This window comes from Pyrus communis, chromosome 15 (assembly GCF_041283825.1).
Source record: "Pyrus communis isolate YQ-2024b chromosome 15, ASM4128382v1, whole genome shotgun sequence".
Lineage (NCBI taxonomy): Eukaryota > Viridiplantae > Streptophyta > Magnoliopsida > Rosales > Rosaceae > Pyrus > Pyrus communis.
In genome coordinates, this window is record NC_142579.1 from 26231540 (window position 1) to 26250556 (window position 19017).

Here is a 19017-nt window from a genome sequence, read left to right on the forward strand (position 1 = left end):
GGTAAGAAAATTTAATTTTTCTTGTATTCTTAATTTATTTTAGGAGCCTTCGGGCTTGAAATTTGGCTCGACGAGGGTCGAAGAGGTGTGAAAAGTTGACTGGGAAGCCGCGACAAGGTTGTTGCCATGTGTGGCTTGGTATGGCTTCGGCTCGGGTCTGGGCGCTAGGGCGTCGTGATGTTGTGTCAGGGTTGGAGCTCAGGCCACTGGTGATAGGCCAGGGAAGCGAGGGCCTCCCTTCTTTCTTTTTATTTTTATTTTTTTATTTTAATGGCTGGGCTCGGGTCCTTGCCTGGGAAAGAAGAACAAGGAGGCCGAGAGGCTTTTTGGGCCAAGAAATCGGACTAGGACACGAAGCTTGGCATGGTTACTAGGTTCTTGCGGTTTGGGGGACGACTTTAGGGCAAGGGGCCTGATGTGATGGCTGGCTTGGGCCCACTTCCGAGAAAAGAAAAAGAGGTCGAAAGACCTTTTTGGGCCATGGGGCCTGTTGTGTCGTGCCCTTTCCTTTTTCTTTCTTTTTTTTTTTTTTGTTTTTTTTTTTTTTTTTTTTTTTTTTTGGGAAGCAGCTGTCTAACGAATGTTCTTTGCGTCTTTGAAGAATTTCCTTAAGCATGTCTTCCTCGAGCGAGAAGAACGATGATGGTGTCCCATCATTGTATCGTCAAGGCGGGTCTTTAAGCAAGGTTGGTTACTTCAAGGTTGCTCACTTCAAAATTAGCTCCGATGACTTGTTTAGAGACTTCCTTGAGGCATATAGGCACGCTGTGCCGTCAGGAGTGCGTGTAAAGTGTGTCAAGGATGGTAGTAGCCGTGAGCCATGCAATGGGGCTCGGAGAGCCATCAAGTGTCACTCCTACTATTTTTTGTTGGGGTTTACTTTTCCTATGCCGTGTTTCTTCTAAGAAGTGTTATGCTTCATGAGATATGTGCTCGCTCAATGTTCTCTGAATGCGGTTAGTGTGATGGTGGGATTCCTCGATCTAAGCTAATTCTTTAACTTAGATCTAACCGCTAACGAATTTTGGTAATTCTTTGACATAAGCCACATTGAGGAAGTTGGGCAGTTGTGGTTTCGCCATAGGCTCTTCGATCATTCGAGCAAGGAAGATCATGACTGGGCTAATGAGACTTTGGAGATAAGTGGAGAATGAGAATCTGATTTTTCCCCCAAGCTGCGTGTTCCAATGATCTTCATATCCGGTAAGTAGGCTACTTAATCTCTAGGCTGTTGTGTATTTGTGCTAAGTTGCTTTCCAATTTCTTGATTGTCTCCAGCTGGTTTTGTAGATTCGGAGTTTGGCTCAACTCCTAAGACTTCTCCGGACATGAAGAAAGTGCATGTCGCTCCAGGTATCCCTTTCCGAGTACCGGCAGTAGTGTTGGTTGCTTAGTTCTCTTTGTAGGGAAAAAGGTGGGATGCCCTCAAGAGATGAGATAAAAATGATCATGGTAGAGGCATTAGCTCCTTCGATCACCGTTATGGAGCCCGTTGTAAGTGAAGTTGGGAAAAATAGACCTTCACTAGCTGCTCAAAAGATGTCAGTTGAGAAAAAGCCAAAGACTTCTTCTGTTGCTTGCGAAGGTTCGTCGGCTACCCCCCAGCTTCTGATTGACTTGACTTCTCCTAAAGGTAAGAAGGATGAGGCTACTAGATCCTTGCCAGTGACGCCTGATGTTCCAAAGGTGGCTAGTTCGATTGCTGACATGATTGCTTAGTGTAAGAGTTCATCCGCGCCTCTAGTGCCAAAATTTGTGTTAAAACGTCCGTCTGGGGCTAAGTCTGTTCACCTTTGGAGAGACTTGCTACTATGAAGAGTGACAAGGTGCCTTTGTCTGCTAAAGTGGTGCCAAAACCCGTTCCCTCTGCTGATGAGACTGATTTGTCTACTAAGAAGAATGAGGCTGCTCATACAGGCAGTTGTGAGAAATCCACCAAGTCTGTTTCCTGGAAAACTGCTGAGATTTGTGTGCTTTTAAGGTTAAACCTACTCGAGGACATGGATGTGTGTGCCAAGTTTGTTGATGGCGTTAAATGGATTGTTGGCCCGAGTTCCTTTGCGAAGCATACAACTGAGTACAGGAGAACTGCTATGCTGACTATGATGCAGAAAATGGCGATTCTAGTAATCGAATCTATGTTCCTTGATCAAGAGAATACCAAGGCTGCCAAAGAGGTGGCAAGAACTGTGGCAGTCGAACCTTACTCCTCGGCCTAGAAAGTCAAGAAGTTGGAATCTGAGCTTACTTCTTTGAAGAGATCTAATATCTTTGCCCCTATTTCTCTGCAGCTTGACACCGCTCACCAAAAGATCGTGGGTTTGAAAACTAGGCTTGGCACGATCCAAGTAAAGTATAAAAGTGCAGAGAAGGAGATCGGGTGTTACATACCTCAAATTCAAGACCTTAAGCGTCCTGTCTCTGAGCTCCACTCCGCTGCTTACACAAATGATGAAGAATTGATCATTGCTTACAACCAAATGATCCACTTCAAGAAGGTCGTTGATAGGCTTGAACCTCAAGTGTTGAAACTCCAAGGTGTTTTGAAGATCAATGATAGTCTGAATAAGGAAATAGAGGAGATGTAGCGGGTCTGTGCTGGTTTGCTCGAGGAGAATGAGTAGTTGAAGGGTAAGAATGCTGGGTTCGAGGCTTTGCTTACTTAGTGTCAAGCTGATTTCTACAAGCTGGGTTATGTAAGCCATCCCTTTGGGCGACCGTTTGACTTTGAGTTTTCTGGTAAAGACTTCAAGACCTTCTTCATTTCTCCGGAAGACTTGCTTGCCTTTACTTTCGAGGTTTCCATTGGTGAAGTAGTCGAAGAAGTTGATGCCCAAGCTGGAGTAATCGCGGGTGAAGCGTCGGATGGTGTCGCTGCTAAGGGTGTAGCAACCAAGTAGTCATGGATCGTCTAAGCTGTTGAAGTGTAGTTTTCTAGGTAGTCGTTAGGATTTTCTTTGTTTTCCTTGTTGCTTTTCACTTGAACTCTTTCAGTCTTTGCTAGTTGTTTATCAATTTTGCTAGAAAATTTAATAAACTTGCTTCCTTCTTTTTTTTCCATCTTCGCTTCTTTTGTTCATGCCCTAACCTTAGGCTTTATAGACCAGTGGCAGACGTGCTACTTTTCTATAAGCAGATAGGCCTGTGTAGCTTATGTAGCCGTAAGTGTTGGTGTAGAACTTTGCAAAGTTGTTAGTGATAGGGTCGGTAGCCGGACGCCTTACTTAAAGAAATAGACGAGTTCACGTCACCACTTGGTTATTAGCTTTGGCTTTCACAGAAACGTGCGATTGTATAAGTTTAAAATGACTTACTTTTCGAATGGCAAGTTGTATGCAGTCTTCTGGAAACTGTAGGCTACCTTAGTGCACTTGGTAGCAACTTTAAGGTTCAATGGCAGCCGTCCATAGGGCATATTGTGTAATGTTCCCCCTCCATCTCTGAAGCCCGGTTCCCCATGAATTAGGCCAAGAGATCCAAATCCTTCAATTAGCTAAGTCTTGAAAAAGACCATTGTGGCTACTTCTAGGAATCCCGGCGTAAGCCATTGTGCATCTAGTTATACTAGGGCAGCCCGACTCATCCACGTCTAGATATTTGGAGTGTAGATTTTATCCTCCCACTTTGGAGAGCAGACCTATGTGGGTGTCAGGGAATTAGTTTACATTCTCGCACTGGAGAGCATGGTTGGTCTCTCGAGGGGTGCGGTATTCTTTTGAAGTGCATGAGTGGTCAGTTGTTGTAAACATGTACTGAAGCCAAGTTGTAAATTACTTCTAAATTCCTCATTGAAAAACGAGTGAAAGGAACGAAAACGTAGCTGTAAAGTAGAGACTGCATAACAATTTGATAATCCTCGGATCGTGAGGTGGTGCCCGTTGAGATGCTCAAGTTCATCAGGCTTTAATGTAGTGAGAGGTCACACATGGTACTTCCTCAGATCGTAGGCGTTCCACTGTTTTTCGATTTTTTTTTCGTTCATGCTGGCGAGGGTGTAATTGCCCTTGCCACCTACTTTGCTGATCTTGTACGAACCTTTCCAGATGGGATCAATCTTTTTGGAGCTTTCTCTGCTGGCAGTGATGAAGGTATTTCTTAGGACTAGATCTCTGGGTTGGAACTTCCAGATCTTTTCCCTTTTGTTGTTGTTGGAAAGAAGCTACTACTGATAGGCTATGATGTGAGTGATGATCTGCTCGTGTTTCTCCTCTGCTAGATCTAAGCTTATGGCTATCTCCTTACTGTTCTGCTCAATACTTGGTAGTAGAGTGCTGATACTTGTCAGGATGATATTGGGAGGAATGATTGCTTACGAACCAAATGCCAAAGAGAAATGAGTCTCACCGGTTGCTCATCTTTTGGTGGTGCGATATGCCCATAGACATCCGGGAAGTTCGTCTGTCCAGTTTCCCTTCTTGTCGGTGAGGGATTTCTTGACGTAGTCGAGGATCGTCTTGTTAGATACTTTGGCCTACCCATTGCCTTAAGGATATCTTGGCGTGGACATGTGTTGCTTGATGCCATACTTTTGGAAGAACTTCACCAAATCTTTGCCCACGAATTGCGAGCTGTTGTTGGTGACGATGGATTAAGGAATGCTAAATCGGCAAATGATATTCCTCTATATGAAGCGCTCTATGTCCGTCTGAGTCGTTGTTGTCATGGACTCTGCTTCTACCCATTTAGTGAAGTAATTGGTTACCACGATCATCATACCTCTGCCCCTAATAGTGGGCGGCATTAGCTCTACCAAGTCGATTACCTACTAAATGAACGGCCAAGGACTCGTATGCGGGTGTAGCTCATTGGCAGGTAGTGCTAGTACCGGCTTACAACGTTAGCAGCGATCGTACTTTTGTACTAACTCCTTAACGCTTTGATGCATGGTAAGCCAATAATAGCCTGCATTTAGAGCATTTTGTGCTAAGGATTGGCCTCTGGAGTGATTTTGCACAAATGCCTTCATGGATTGAGCTTAGAACCATTAGGTCGTCTGGAGGCGCTAGGTAGCGGAGATGTGGTCCGGTGTAGGATCATCGGATAAGAATGTCTTTCCACATATAGTAGCGTACTGCTATTATTTGGAGCTTTCTAGAATCCAACCTTTCAGTAGGGAGTGTGCCATTGACCAAGTACTCTATAATAGAACTTTGCCAGTTATAGAGCGTTTGAGTTAGTAGTCGAGGGTAAAGCCTAGGCCGGCTAGTGCGTTCGCATAGGCGTTGTCAGCCTACGAAACTTAAGTAAGAGTGTAAGTCTAAAATGCCTCAAGTTCCTTGCGTACCTTTTTCTAGGTATGGCACTATCCTTGGATGTTTTTCCTTGTATTCCACAGTAGTCTAGTTGCTGATTAGCTGGGAATCAAAATGAATTGCGAGTTTCTTCAGCGCCAAGTCTTTTGCCATTCAGAGGCTTGCTAGTAGGTCTTCATACTCTGCTTCATTGTTGGATGCTTTGAAGCCTAGAATGATCGCCTGCTCGAGCATTGAACCGTCTGGGGACACAAGGACCATGCATGCTCTAGAGCTTTTATAGTTGGATGCATTATCGACATACAAATGCCAGAAGTCTCCATTAGGGAAGTAGGCGTGACTAAGGTGTGCTCGGTTGCTTCTGGGGTATTGTTAGGCCACTTTGTTGCATTGCCTATGCTAGGCGTAAATTCCGCTATGAAGTCCGCCAAGGCTTGGGCCTTTATTGCCATGCGGGGTTAGAAAACTAAACTGTATTGACCAAGTTCCAACGCCAATTTCATCACTTGTTGGGAAGCGTTCAAACCATGTAAGATTGGGAAGCGTTCATCACTATTATTATTATTATTCATAAAATGAAAGAAGGGAGGCATTGCAGACCTTATTGGCAAAGGATAGATTTCATGTTTTTTTGTTATTAGGGTTCAAATGTTATTTGTTTTTTTTTCTTAGTTTTATTCTATTAGATATTTGTTTTTAATTTAGATTAGCATTTTCCTTATTAATTATTATCCACATCATCATTTAAGTCAATTAATGTTTAAAACTCTTCACATCACTCTTACAAGGGTGTATTCAATTGGGATTTCGAGGGATTTTAATTTTTTTAATGAATCCAGGGATATTCGATCAGGATTTTAAATGATTCTTTGAAATTCAATGTGTATTCAATCAGGATTTGAAGATAGTTTATTAAAATCCTTAGAAATCCGAGTGTATTCAATTAGAATTTTAAAGAAGTTTATAACATTCCAGGTGTATTCAATTAGAATTAGAATTTAAAGAATTTGGAAAAGTTGAGGACTTAGAGGGAATTGGAGAGATTTTGTAGTGTATTTTAAGCATTCACAAATCTCACCTCTCCCCATGAGATTTCAAGGGAATTGAATCAAAATTTTACATGAAATCTCTACAAATCATTTAAACTCCATAAAAATCCTTGGATTTATAAATCCATTAAAATCTCTCAATTCCCAATTGAATACACCCCCTTAGTCTAGACCGTTGAAAACTATAAAATCTAAAGGCTACAAAGAAATGTAAAAATGTTTGTTTAAATATTTGTCCCTTGATCCTATCCCTATATATATGTGTGCGCCTTTAAGGGAAGAAATTCTCATTTTATTCAAAAAAAATGCAAATTAGTTGTGGATCTCACTCCACATCGAACTTTAATGATGCAAATTTTGTAAGTCTTCATTCTTAGATCATCCATTCAATTCAATCTAAAACCATTTGCCTATTTAATTATCACGATGAAATTTCAATGTTTTCTTAAAACAAAGTGTTCATCAATTTCTTTGAACTTAATTGGATGCCTTAAATATTTCCGATTTGATTATTTTGTAAGAATGTTCTATGATGTACAATTTGAAAAATTGGTGATTCGTATGAGTTGCGGGGTGATAGAGGTTTGCATTTTCTGTATACTTTTTTGGCTTTTTTAACTTTTTATTTATTTTTATGAACAATGTAATTTTTCAATGAGACAAAATGTTAGAAGATATCTCTCTCTTAATGTTAGGAGCATCTTTGGGGAAGATGTTTAAGCCATATATATTTGATTAAATTCATATTGGTACATAAAAGACGACAATGAGACAAAATATTAGAATTATATCTCTATCGTGATGTTAGGAGCATCTTTGGGAAGATGCTTTATGCTTAAGCCATATATATTTGGTTAGATTCACAATGGTACGTAAAAGACTTTTACGGCAATGAGACAAAATGTTAGAAGATATCTCTCTCTTAATGTGGGCAGCATCTTTGGGGAAGATGCTTGAGCCATTTATATTTGGTTAGATTCACATTAGTACGTAAAAGACGAGTGCATTAGGCCAGACGTTAATTAGTACACCATCTTAATTAGACCTAGCAGTTTCTGACACGACACGGTAACACGACACAAAAGTAACGGATTTCGGGTCAACATGATAATTAATCGGGTCATTATCGGGTGATCCATTAATAATAGGTTCTTAACAGGTATACATGCGGTTAACACGTGGGTAACCCGTTAAGAAAAAAATTATTTTGATAATTTTAAAGTTTAATTACTAAAAGATTTATTATAAAATACAATAGCCATATTCATATATACAATATATTCTATATTAAATATATAGTTTTGTATTATCATTCTATATAAGTTAAAAAAAAAAAAAAAGTTTTAGTCATTATTTATTTTTATTATGAGAGTTCCTTATTATCATTACTAGGATAAATTTTACTTAACATGTTGTTGTCCAAAATTAAAATAAACTAGTATAGTATTTGTGTCACATCCCAGCTCGACTCTGCCGTAGCACGATATTGTCCGCTCTAGGCTTACCATTCTCTTATGGTTTTGTTTTTGGGTTTCAGCACGAGAACTTCCTAGGGGGATCACCCATCCTAGGATTGCTCTCGCCCAAAACTCGCTTAACTTCGGAGTTCTTATGGTATCAGAAGTTCCCAAAAAGGCCTTAAGCTATAGGGAGTGAAGCATGTACATATAAGGCACATCACCCCCACTCCGTTGGTCGATGTGGGATCTTACAATTTGTATAAGCAAGAACTAAGAAGATATACATACAAGTATGAAAAATGTGAAAGAATATATAAACACTCGTGATTCATCATTATTCCTCCACAAGTAGATAATGGTTACACTTATATTATTGTTTAGATTTTTAAAATCCTTCAAACCCTCATGAATAATGTTTTTCATTTGAGGGAAAAATTCATAAAATTAATAATAATTATTGTAGAAGTGTAAAAAATGTAAAAAATATATAAAATCACTCATAGTGACAAGCTTTACAACTTTCATAAAGGGGTCAGCTTTGAAATCCAACACTATAATCCATAAACCTTAAATTTATATTTAACCGTCGATTGTCATTTACGCTTTATTCTTCTTACTAAATTTCTTTTTTTTTTTAATTTTCTTTTTTGAAAACATGATCATCTAACGGATATAAGAAGATGAATTGTTCATATCTTTAATATCATTTTTCGATATTTACGGTTAACTGAAATATGAGTCGATGTTATATAGTTTGTAAAAACTTTATAAACATCAAGCAATATTTTCACTAACCGTAAAACTCTGAATATAATATCAACAATCCAAACCGTTAATCTTCCTGCATCTTCTAATAGATCATGTTTTCAAAAAAGAAAATCTGAAAAAACAAAATTTGATGAGAACAATGAAGCGTAAATGTAAACAACAATCAACGGTCAAATTTTGATCTATGATTTATATAATTATAGTGGCGAATTTCAAAATTAAGTGCTTCATGAAAGTTATAAAGCTTGCCATTACGAGCGTTTATATATATTTTTTTCTATATTTTTTTTACACTTCTACATTAATTTAAAAACTATTAAAGATTTTACTTAAATAACAACCGTAAGATAAATGAGAGTAAATCTATACCCGTGGATTCTATTTCACTTATATTATTAGAACTTTTTTGGACGAAAAAACCCCTTCTCTATTCCAATATTTTCCAATTTTACCATTTGATCAATTTAGGTAAGCGAAAATATATTTAAAAGAAAAATATGTTTTTATGTTTTGGATGTGACAATATGGTATGTATATATTTATTTAGTATTATGTTGTTTATTTGATTATTTATTGGTTTAAAATATATTTTCCTTAACAGGTAACTGGTCGGGTTATATTACCTGTTAATATTATCTGGTCGATTTCGGGTCGGGTCATTTTACCTGTTTATTTTAAATGAGTGTTACACGATTCGATCCGTTAAGATATCGGGTATGACATGAAAACGACATAAACACGAAAAACATGACACGAATGCCAGGTCAAATCTTAATGCAAACAAAAAAATCAAACAGGTCACACCATATGCTTTATTAAAGAATATTCTAGTATTGGGTATCTGTCATACACATTAATTAGTACACCATGTTGAGTCATTATTTATAGAATTGGTTATTTAACAAAAAACAAAAACAAAACAAAATTAATAACAAAAAGAATAAAAAATTAACAAAAAAATTTATAGAATTGGATAATGATGTGGCCCAATTATTGAGATTTTTTTTTTTCTTTTCTGAGTAATACTCTAATTTAATCTAAGCTAGAAGCCTAAGAAATAATTCGAATTTGGATACAGAATGAAAAACATTATGGTCTGGCCAACGTATCCGCTCTGCTCAAATTATGCTCTAGATCTTAAAAATAGAGCCATCCAAATATAATGAACCAATGCAAAATTAAGTGTAGATGGATAAAAGAACAATTGAACTTTATAGGGGCGAAGGCGAGGTCGCCGTAATGGTGGATATGTATGAGAAGAAGACGTATATAATAAACAAGGAGAATGAGGTGAAGAAATAATAGAATGAACCACTGTATAAGAAGAATATAAGAAAATAAAAAAAAAATTTAGAATTGATTCCTAAACTATGACCCTTGTTTAGATTGGTTCTTAAATGAAAAATGGTTCATTTTAGTACTTGAATTTTGTTTATCGCACAACGTTAGCCCTTCTGTTAAGTTTTTCGTTTATTTGCTTACATGGCTACACAGATGCCAACATCACCCACCTTACCCAAACCCCCATTTAACCCAGTGGAGAATTTATTTTTTTGGATACCAAAATCCTTTATTTAATATACTTTCATTGTTCTTTAGTTGTGAATTATCGATTTTGTAGTTGAAAAAATAAAAATGGTTTGATTCGAATATGTTGCTAAATTGAGTGTGTTTGGATCTAATTTTGCATGCACTTGACCCTTATATTCTAAGTTGTTGGATGAAAGAAATGTTAAAAATCATAATTTGTTTTTGGATAAAGGTTGAATCAATTACATAATCAATATAGGTTCATAGTCATAGTTGAAGACGGTGGCACTTGCCAGTGATAAAGTTTATGCCGAGAATAATTCCAAGTATATTCAAAGAATGCATCGAGGAATTGGATTATTATCATAATTTTACAACTTGGCAAACTTTGCCATAACGAAATTTATCCCTAGAAATATGAGGTTTTAAAACGCAAAGAGGACCTTAAACAACTCAACACTCTACGTGAAACTCTTCTCAAACCCCTGAGAAAATACTAACTGTTTCACTAACCCTCTCGTCAACACACCTCTAGTTTGGATTAATAACACTGTGCTGACAACCGGCAACATATTCAGTTTAACTTAACACCATTAGAGCCGTAAAACCAGTCAATCGAGAAGTATCTTCAATTTAAATTAACATCACTACTTGAAGTTTGGTTGGTTATCTATCCAAGTCTCAGTTGGTGAAGATTCTATGATTCTTTCAATGAAAGAGATCACTTCATCAACTTTCCAACGAAGTGAGGTGTTCTATGGTCAGTTACTCACAAGTATACTTCAGCGTTCAACATTTAGACGACCGAATGATATTCACAGTAAAGACGCTGATTTCCTTGTATCTTTTCCCTTACAACTCGATTCTTTTTCGGTGCACCCATATTTTCACAAATATAGTTGAAGCAGCCAAACCCAGTGCAAAACATTGAACTTTGTAGCCGGAGGCATAACCTTGTCTTTAGGTTCTAGAATGCTAGGGCGAGAGTGTTCTTTCCTTGGCCAAAGTCGCTTAGTGAAGAAGTCAGCAACGCGATTCATCACTGCATCACCATATTTATTTCATTCACCTGACCGAGCTAGGTCAAGAATTGGTACGCTTGTATCAATAGAAAGGAGTAGTTAACTCAGTAGCTACGCGGCATACGTGCCACGTAGGTTTTGCAATTTCTAGGGTCAACAGAGTGTGACTATTTATAGAATAGGATTGTGCTAATGTTGGTACAGTAATAGGAGCTCAGTCCTTCCACTGAAGTCTTAAATCTCAGTTTGGTTAAGAGGGAAGTGTTGTACTAGTATGTTCAAGCGGAATCGAGTTTTAACGAAGTACCAAATATTAATGTCGCAAGTGAAAGTGAAGAAACAAATGATCTCAAAATAAGAACACAAGAGATTAACATTGTTCAGCATAAAAACTTATGCCCACGAGTTAAGCACGACAAGAAATTTCACAAAACAAACAAAGATTACCAAAGAGTATTTAACTCTCACAACCCAAATTCAACAAATTACAAACCCTAATACAAATTACATCGACCGTGGACGGAAGCGGGAAACTCTCATCAACTATAAAAAAAAGATAATTCTCTTACAATTAAGCCCTAATGCCATTATTGTACTTAAACTCATCATTACAACTCACTAATGATGATTATGCTTGAACCTATGTATTCTGTAAACTCTTCACTATTAAACTCGGCCCACTTCTTCATTCTCTCCTATAAATAACAACTTTATCTTCAAAATTCGGGAGGCTATTTGCTACCCACAAACTCTTAAACACAATTTTTTCAGAATTCTAACTTTGGCATCGAAGATTCTTCAACCAAAGCGCCCCCAACCCCCCCCCCCTAAAAAAAAAAAACTACAGGAAAAGTGAATATTAGAGGCATTATATTAGATGTGAAAATTAAAATTTGCCTCTAATAGTTTTCATTAAGGGCAAAAACATGCAATTGTCTCTATTAATTTAATAGGGACAAAAAATAATTCTCCTCTATTAATTTTATTACTTCTAGGCGCAGAAAAAATCTGCGTTTACTTTATTTAGCTATTAGAGGCGAATAAATTAGCCCCCAATTCAACTAATAATAACTTAAATTTAATTATTGTTTTCATTAGGGTGGATGTCACATCCTAACTCGACTCCGATGTAGCACGATATTGTCCGTTTTGGGCCACGCCCTCAAGGATTTGTTCTTGGGTTTCGGCACGATAACTTCCCAGGAGATCACCCATCCTAGGATTCCTCTCGCCCAAACTCATTTAACTTTAGAGTTCTTATGGGATCCGGAGCTAGTGAGTTCCCAAAACGCGTCTTGCAATGGGAGGTGAGCATGTACATATAAGGCCTTGGACCAACCCTCACCTCGCCGATGTGGGATCTCACAATCCACCCCCCTTGGGAGCTCAACGTCCTCGTCGGAACACTCAAACAGATGGCAAGTTTGGCTCTGATACCAAATTGTCACATCCCAGCTCGACTCCACCGTAGCACGATATTGTCCGCTTTGGGCCACGCCCTCACGGATTTGTTCTTGGGTTTTGGTACTAGAACTTCCTAGGGGGTCACCCATCCTTGAACTGCTCTCACCCAAGCTCACTTAACTTTGGAGTTCTTATGAGATCCGGAGCCAGTGAGTTCCCAAAACGTGCTTGCAATGGGAGGCGAGCATGTACATATAAGGCCAGGGACCAACCCTCACCCCGCCAATGTGGGATCTCACAGCGGATGTTTGTACTTATTTATTTAAACTTTTTTTTTTCTTACTATTTAAGGCAGATATGTTTAATTACAAATTAATGTTTAAAAAAATAAAAATAAAGGATATTATTATATAGTAGGAAAAAAAAACATTAATTATGTAAACCCTAATTCCAATACAAACCCACTTCCCTCAATTTTCTCTTTTCCCTTCTTCAACTGCCACACAACTCATCATTTTTCCATTTTTCCTTCATTTTTCTTTCCCTCTCTTTCTCTTGTGCAAATCCCAATCCGTTATCTCTTTCTTTCATTCTTAGTAATCTTTTGTTGTCTATATGTCCTTTGCTACTCCGGGAGGACCAAAAGAAAGGTTTGTCACAGAGAAGGTAAAACTCATTTTATTTGGTTTGATTGAAGTTTTTTTTTTTCCATCTTGAATTGTTTTGTAGGTACACTTGGTGAGATTTTGAATAATTTAGAGTGGAAGAGAATTTTATGAATAGATTGGAATAGAAATATCATTTGATTGATAGTGAGAAAGAATTCTCAAGAACTTTCAATTTTAGAGGTAATTGCCTTGTGTTAATCTTTGTTTATTTATTTTTTATACGTTTAATTGATTGGAATTCAGGTTTGATTTTTCCTGTTTGTTTGTACAAATTACTATACTTCATAATTTGGCTTTGTTGTTTATTATGTTTTCTTTTTTGTTTTTTTATATAGACTCATGTGCTGCTGCAACATAAGAAGATGGACTTAGAGATCTGGTCTACAAAGCTTGAGACTAATGGAAACGAGAGGATTGAAGGAAGAAAATGTTTTTTCTTGTAATTTTTTATGAAAATTATTCTATTGTTCTGAGGTCTAGAAAGATGAAGATGAATCATGCTAGGTTTGAATATTGTGAATGATTCAAAACCAATAAATGACGTTTGGGTGGATAATGCATTTATTATCTTGTGGATTTTTTTTATATAAATGAAAGTATTAGGAGTGGATGCATTTATCTACCTGTAATTATGTCTATTCATAAAACCTACCAATGTGGCAATAAAAATAATAGAGGCGAATGTTTGACATTTTTTGTATCTAATAAGCAACAGCCTTTTTAGGGGTGAATCTACTTTCCATCACTCCTTGTTATTAGGGGCGATTTTTCTATGTATTGGCCCCTATTGGTGGTTTTTAGAGGCAAATATTTCTGCCTATATTAATTCGATTTCTTGTAGTTTCATTGTGGGCGCGTGAGGCTTTAGATGTTATTATTTTGCAGGTGCATTTTCGTCAAAGAAAGAGATGACATAAATTTACATCCACACATGTATTTTTGGTTTAAACTAACATTGGTATTGAATCTAATTGGTTCCAATGGTGCATTTTATAAACAAATGCACAATATTTTATTGTTTATTTATTTTTAGGAACAATGTAGTCTTTCAATGAGACAAAATGTTGGAAGATATCTCTTTCTTTAATGTTAGGAGCATCTTTAGGGAAGATGTGTAATCCATATATATTTGGTTAGATTCACATTGGCACGTAAAGGACAACAATGAGACAAAATATTAGAATTATATCTTTATCGTAATGTTAGGAGCATCTTTGGAAAAGATGCTTAAGCCATATATATTTGGCTAGGACAAAATGTTAGAAGGTATCTCTCTCTTAATGCGGGCAGCATCTTTGGAGAAGATGCTTGAGCGATATATATATTTGGTTAGATTCACATTGGTACGTTAAAGACAAGTACATTATGCCAGACATTACAATTTATAGTATAATCTTAATGCAAACAAGACATACCATATGCTTTATTAAAGAATATTCTAGTATTGAGTATCTGTCATACACATTAATTAGTACACCATGTTGGGTCATTAGTTATAGAATTGGTTATTCAACCAAAAAAAAATAATATAGAATTGGATAGTGAGGTGCCCCAATTATTGAGATTTTTTCTTCTTCTGAATAATACTCTAATTTAATTTAAAACTAGAAGCCTTGAATAAATAGTTCAAATTTAGATACAAAATGAAAAACATACTGCTCTAGCTAACATATTCACTCTGATCAAATTATGCTCGAGATCTTAAAAATAGAGCCATCCAAATATAATGGACCAATGCAAATTAAGCTTAAATGAATAAAAGATCAATTGAGCTTTATAGGGGGAAAAGTGAGGTCGCAGTAATGGTGGATATATTTGAGAAGAAGACGTATAAAATAAGCAATGAGAATGAGGTGAAGAAATAATAGAATGAACCACTAAAAGGATATAACGCAATGCCTTTTTTTATTTATTTATGTTTTTTTTTAACAAAAAAAAACAACAACAGCAACAACGAAGGTATAAGAAGAAGAAGTCAGTAGCGCGATTCGTCACTGCATCACCATATTTATTTTGTTCACCCAACCGAGCTCAGTCAAGAATTGGCACACCCACATCAACAGAAATGCGTAGTTAGCTCAGTAGCTACTCGGCATGTGTGCCACATAGGTTTTGCAATTTCTAGGGTCAACAGAGTGTGATTGTTTATAGAAGAGGATTGTGCTAATGTTGGTACAGTAATAGGAGCTCAGTTCTTCCATTAAAGTTTTAGATCTTAGTTTGGTTAGGAGGGAAGTGTTGTACTTTTATGTTCAAGTGGAAGCGAATTTTAACAAAGTACCAAATATCAATGTCGCAAGTAAAAGTGAAGAAACAAACAATTTCAAAATAAGAACACACGAGATTAACATGGTTCAGAATAAAAACTTATGCCTATGAATGAAGCACGACGAGGAATTTCACTAAACAAACATAGATTACAAAAGAGTGTTTAACTCTCACAACCCAAATTCAACAAATTACAAACCCTAATACAAATTACATCGATCGTAGATGGAAGCGGGAGACTCTCCTCAACTATAAAAGAAGATCATTTAATTACAATTAATGTCTAATGCCATTATTGTACTTAAACTCGTCATTACAACTCATTAATGATGATTATGCTTGAACATATGTATTGTGTAAACTCTTCAGTATTAATGAGAACTTCTCTACCCTCGTGGACGTAGCCCAACTTAGGGTGAACCACGTACATCATATGTTTGCTTCCCTATCTATATCTCTTTACATATTATCCTCACTAGGTGACTGGAGCAACCTTGCAAAGGTCACAAACTTGACACTTTATGTTGTTCCAAAGTCTCACTGATTTTGTACATTAACATAGTGCATAAAGCTTAGGTTACAATGAGAATCCTAATACTAATTGGAACTAAATCAAAATCCTAATCAAACAGGTAATTAACAAAATTTCTCCATCAAGCAAGGAGTCCGACTAAAAAGTCAAATCCAAATTCAAATAGGACACAAACAAAATAGGTAATACAAACCTAATTTCTGCATTATCTTAATTTTGAATCTTAAATCACAACAAAAATTTATATCTAGAATAATAGAGAATTAGCGAGAGAGTTCAAACAAAGTTTGAGACTTCTTTTCTTGGATTAACATGCTACTTCCTATAAAGAAGAAATGGTTGTATCGTGAGAGACTTGTGTCAAGCAAATCCTTAAAGTGCTACTTTGTAAACCCTTATTCCTAAAACAATAAGGTTTTTATCACAAACGGTCCATGAAAATGACCATCACCATCAAGATGGTCCTTGAAATTGAAAATCAATTAATGTAGTCCCTGAAATTGAAAATCAATCAATGTAGTCCCTGAAAATAGGTGTAGCAAATTAATGTGGACATTCCGTCACAATTATGTTAAAAAATTTGTGAAGTGCTGATGTGGCACATAAAAGGGTCCCATAAACCTTTTTCTTTTTTTTTTTTTCCTCACAAATTGTCCTTGAAATTGACATGTGACATCAAAATGGTCCCTAAAATTGAAAATCGATCAATGTAGTTATGCAAGTAAGTGTCCCAAATCAATGTAGTCCTTTTGTGTCAAAAATTATGTTATGTGCTGATGTGATACATAAATGGATCACACAAGTCTAATTAAATTTAAAAAAAATTACAAATGGGTTTAATAATTTAATATTTAACAAAACGTTGTGAACCCAGAAACCCAGTCCTACAATCACCTCCAATTTCAGTTCACATTCCTCTACCTCCTTTGCCGTTTATTCTCTAAAAAAAAATCTCAATACATCCATCTCTACACACTTCAACACCCTTCATCGAATTGCACCTGGATCGAGATTACCTTTGATGACGGCTTGCCTCATTGGCAACGACTTTTGGGACATCACTGTTAACATTTAGGCGATCCTCACAACATTAATCTTGGAGAGCTTGTTCGGTGCTTCCCTGGTGGTCTGGTGACTTAAAGAATGGGCGAGGTCTGCCTTGAGATAATGAGGTTATAACCGAGGTGCTTCTATTGTTGATTGAAAACTATTTTCAAACCCCCTCTTAGGCCTTGGTTAAAACTTGTGCCTTTGAGAATTTATGGAAGGGATCTTTCTTTGGAGTAGGTCCTACTATAAAAAAAAAAAATTCCATTGGGCAAAAGAATAAGGATCCTCTCCAAATCTTCTTTGTGAGGATCCCGATGATCCTCTAACCATGTCTATTCATTGTACATTATGCGGTTAGAAATCATTAAACTTTTTATTTGAAATTGAAAACAAATAGTACCTGATGAAAACTAGCCACACGATTTATGATGAACGGATACAATTAAAGGCTACATTCTATGCAAAAAGGTATTTAGACAACTTGTTTAATTAATTATTAAATCCATATCAGCACATAACAACAAATTTTACAGAATTGTGGCAGAAAGAACATATTGATTTGCGACATCTATTTTCAAAAACTACATTTATTGATTTTCAATTTTAGGGACCATTTTGATGGTGTAGGTCAATTTCAGGTACCGTCTTTGTGATGCCCCGCCCCCGAAATACTTATTTTCGGGAAATAATTCCTATGATAGGCCCAATTTAAACTCTTGTTTAAATTACTTCCATTAATCACGATTCTTTACTTCAATTCCTTAATTCCTCACAAAACTATATCCGTATTTTAATTATCAAACATACGAATAACTTATCAATTTAATCCCCAAATTCCTTCTATTAAAACAAATTCTCAACAAAAGATTAATTCTCGATTATTCAAGGCTGCATCTAACACTGTTAGACTACCTACGTACCCTTAAGTGGGATCAAGCCTTTCGTAGTTCAGCTTTCCACTTTCTAACTCATTTCCGAAAACCATTCAAGTGACTAACAATCACTTACGAGGTTCAAAAAAAGGAATCACACCAAATGCATATCAAATATGGATTCAGAATATCAATATTAGCTTAAAAAGATGGCATCGGCTCACTGCCCACGCGCCACCGCAGGTGGTGGTCGGCCGTCCCGACTCGCTGAAAAATTCAACTATCTCCAAAAATTACCAAATTTTACATAAATGTAGAGCAAGTTAAGGGGAACAACTTTTATACCTGGGCCGAAGTCCATTTTGGCTAGGAAAAGCCTCAAATCACCATGAACCCGCTGGAACCCTAGAATTTAGGTGTCCTCAATTGGACTCCTTAATAGCACCGTGGCCCTCAAACTTGTTTGGGCTTTTTTCTAGGCCTCAAGAGAACGATATAGGTGGTGGTGATCGAAGGAATTTGTTTCAAATTCGGTAGATCGTCATCTATGAACTCGTGCACCCATCGGTGCGGTTTGCCTAATTTCAAGGCCAATTTTCATCTAATTTATGGTGGAATAGGTAGAACGAAGGTCATGGAATGTTTTTCAGGTGGTGAAGGGCTTCAATTCGTCGAAATTTGACCGGGAAACGGCTGGAGTTCAATGCATCCGCCAATTGGGTCGCAGAGTCAAGAGACCCGGTTCCACACCCCCCCCCCCCCCCCCCCCCCCATTTTTTCTCCTTTTCTCCTTTCCCTCCTTTTCCTCTCCTCTGATTGGTCCCTCTCTCTCCCTTTATCTCCTTCCCTTTCCATTACAGTCGTCTATCTCTTTCCTTTCTCTTCTTTTCTTCTCATCTCAGCTACCCACGTGGCATAATCTTAGTACTCAAGAAAATCTGGAGCCTTGTAAAAGGGATTAAATTTACAAAAATGTCCTTAACTTTAAATGCTAATAACTCCTTCGTTCCGTTTCACGAACGGTTTTTGCTTACTCGCTCATAAGATCATCCTCTATCCAAATATATCAAGAAATCCGATAAAATATATAAAGATAAAATACGTCCTCGTATAATTACATTAAGCCAACTAGGAGCATTTCC

General features: G+C 36.9%; 1 non-coding gene across 1 annotated transcript; it reads left to right on the forward strand.

The window, feature by feature from the left end:
* The first annotated feature begins 17086 nt into the window (after positions 1-17086).
* LOC137720513 (U4 spliceosomal RNA) lies at positions 17087-17231 on the forward strand. Its single transcript, XR_011066530.2, has one exon. It is a non-coding gene; the product is annotated as a U4 spliceosomal RNA (small nuclear RNA).
* Positions 17232-19017: the final 1786 nt, after the last annotated feature.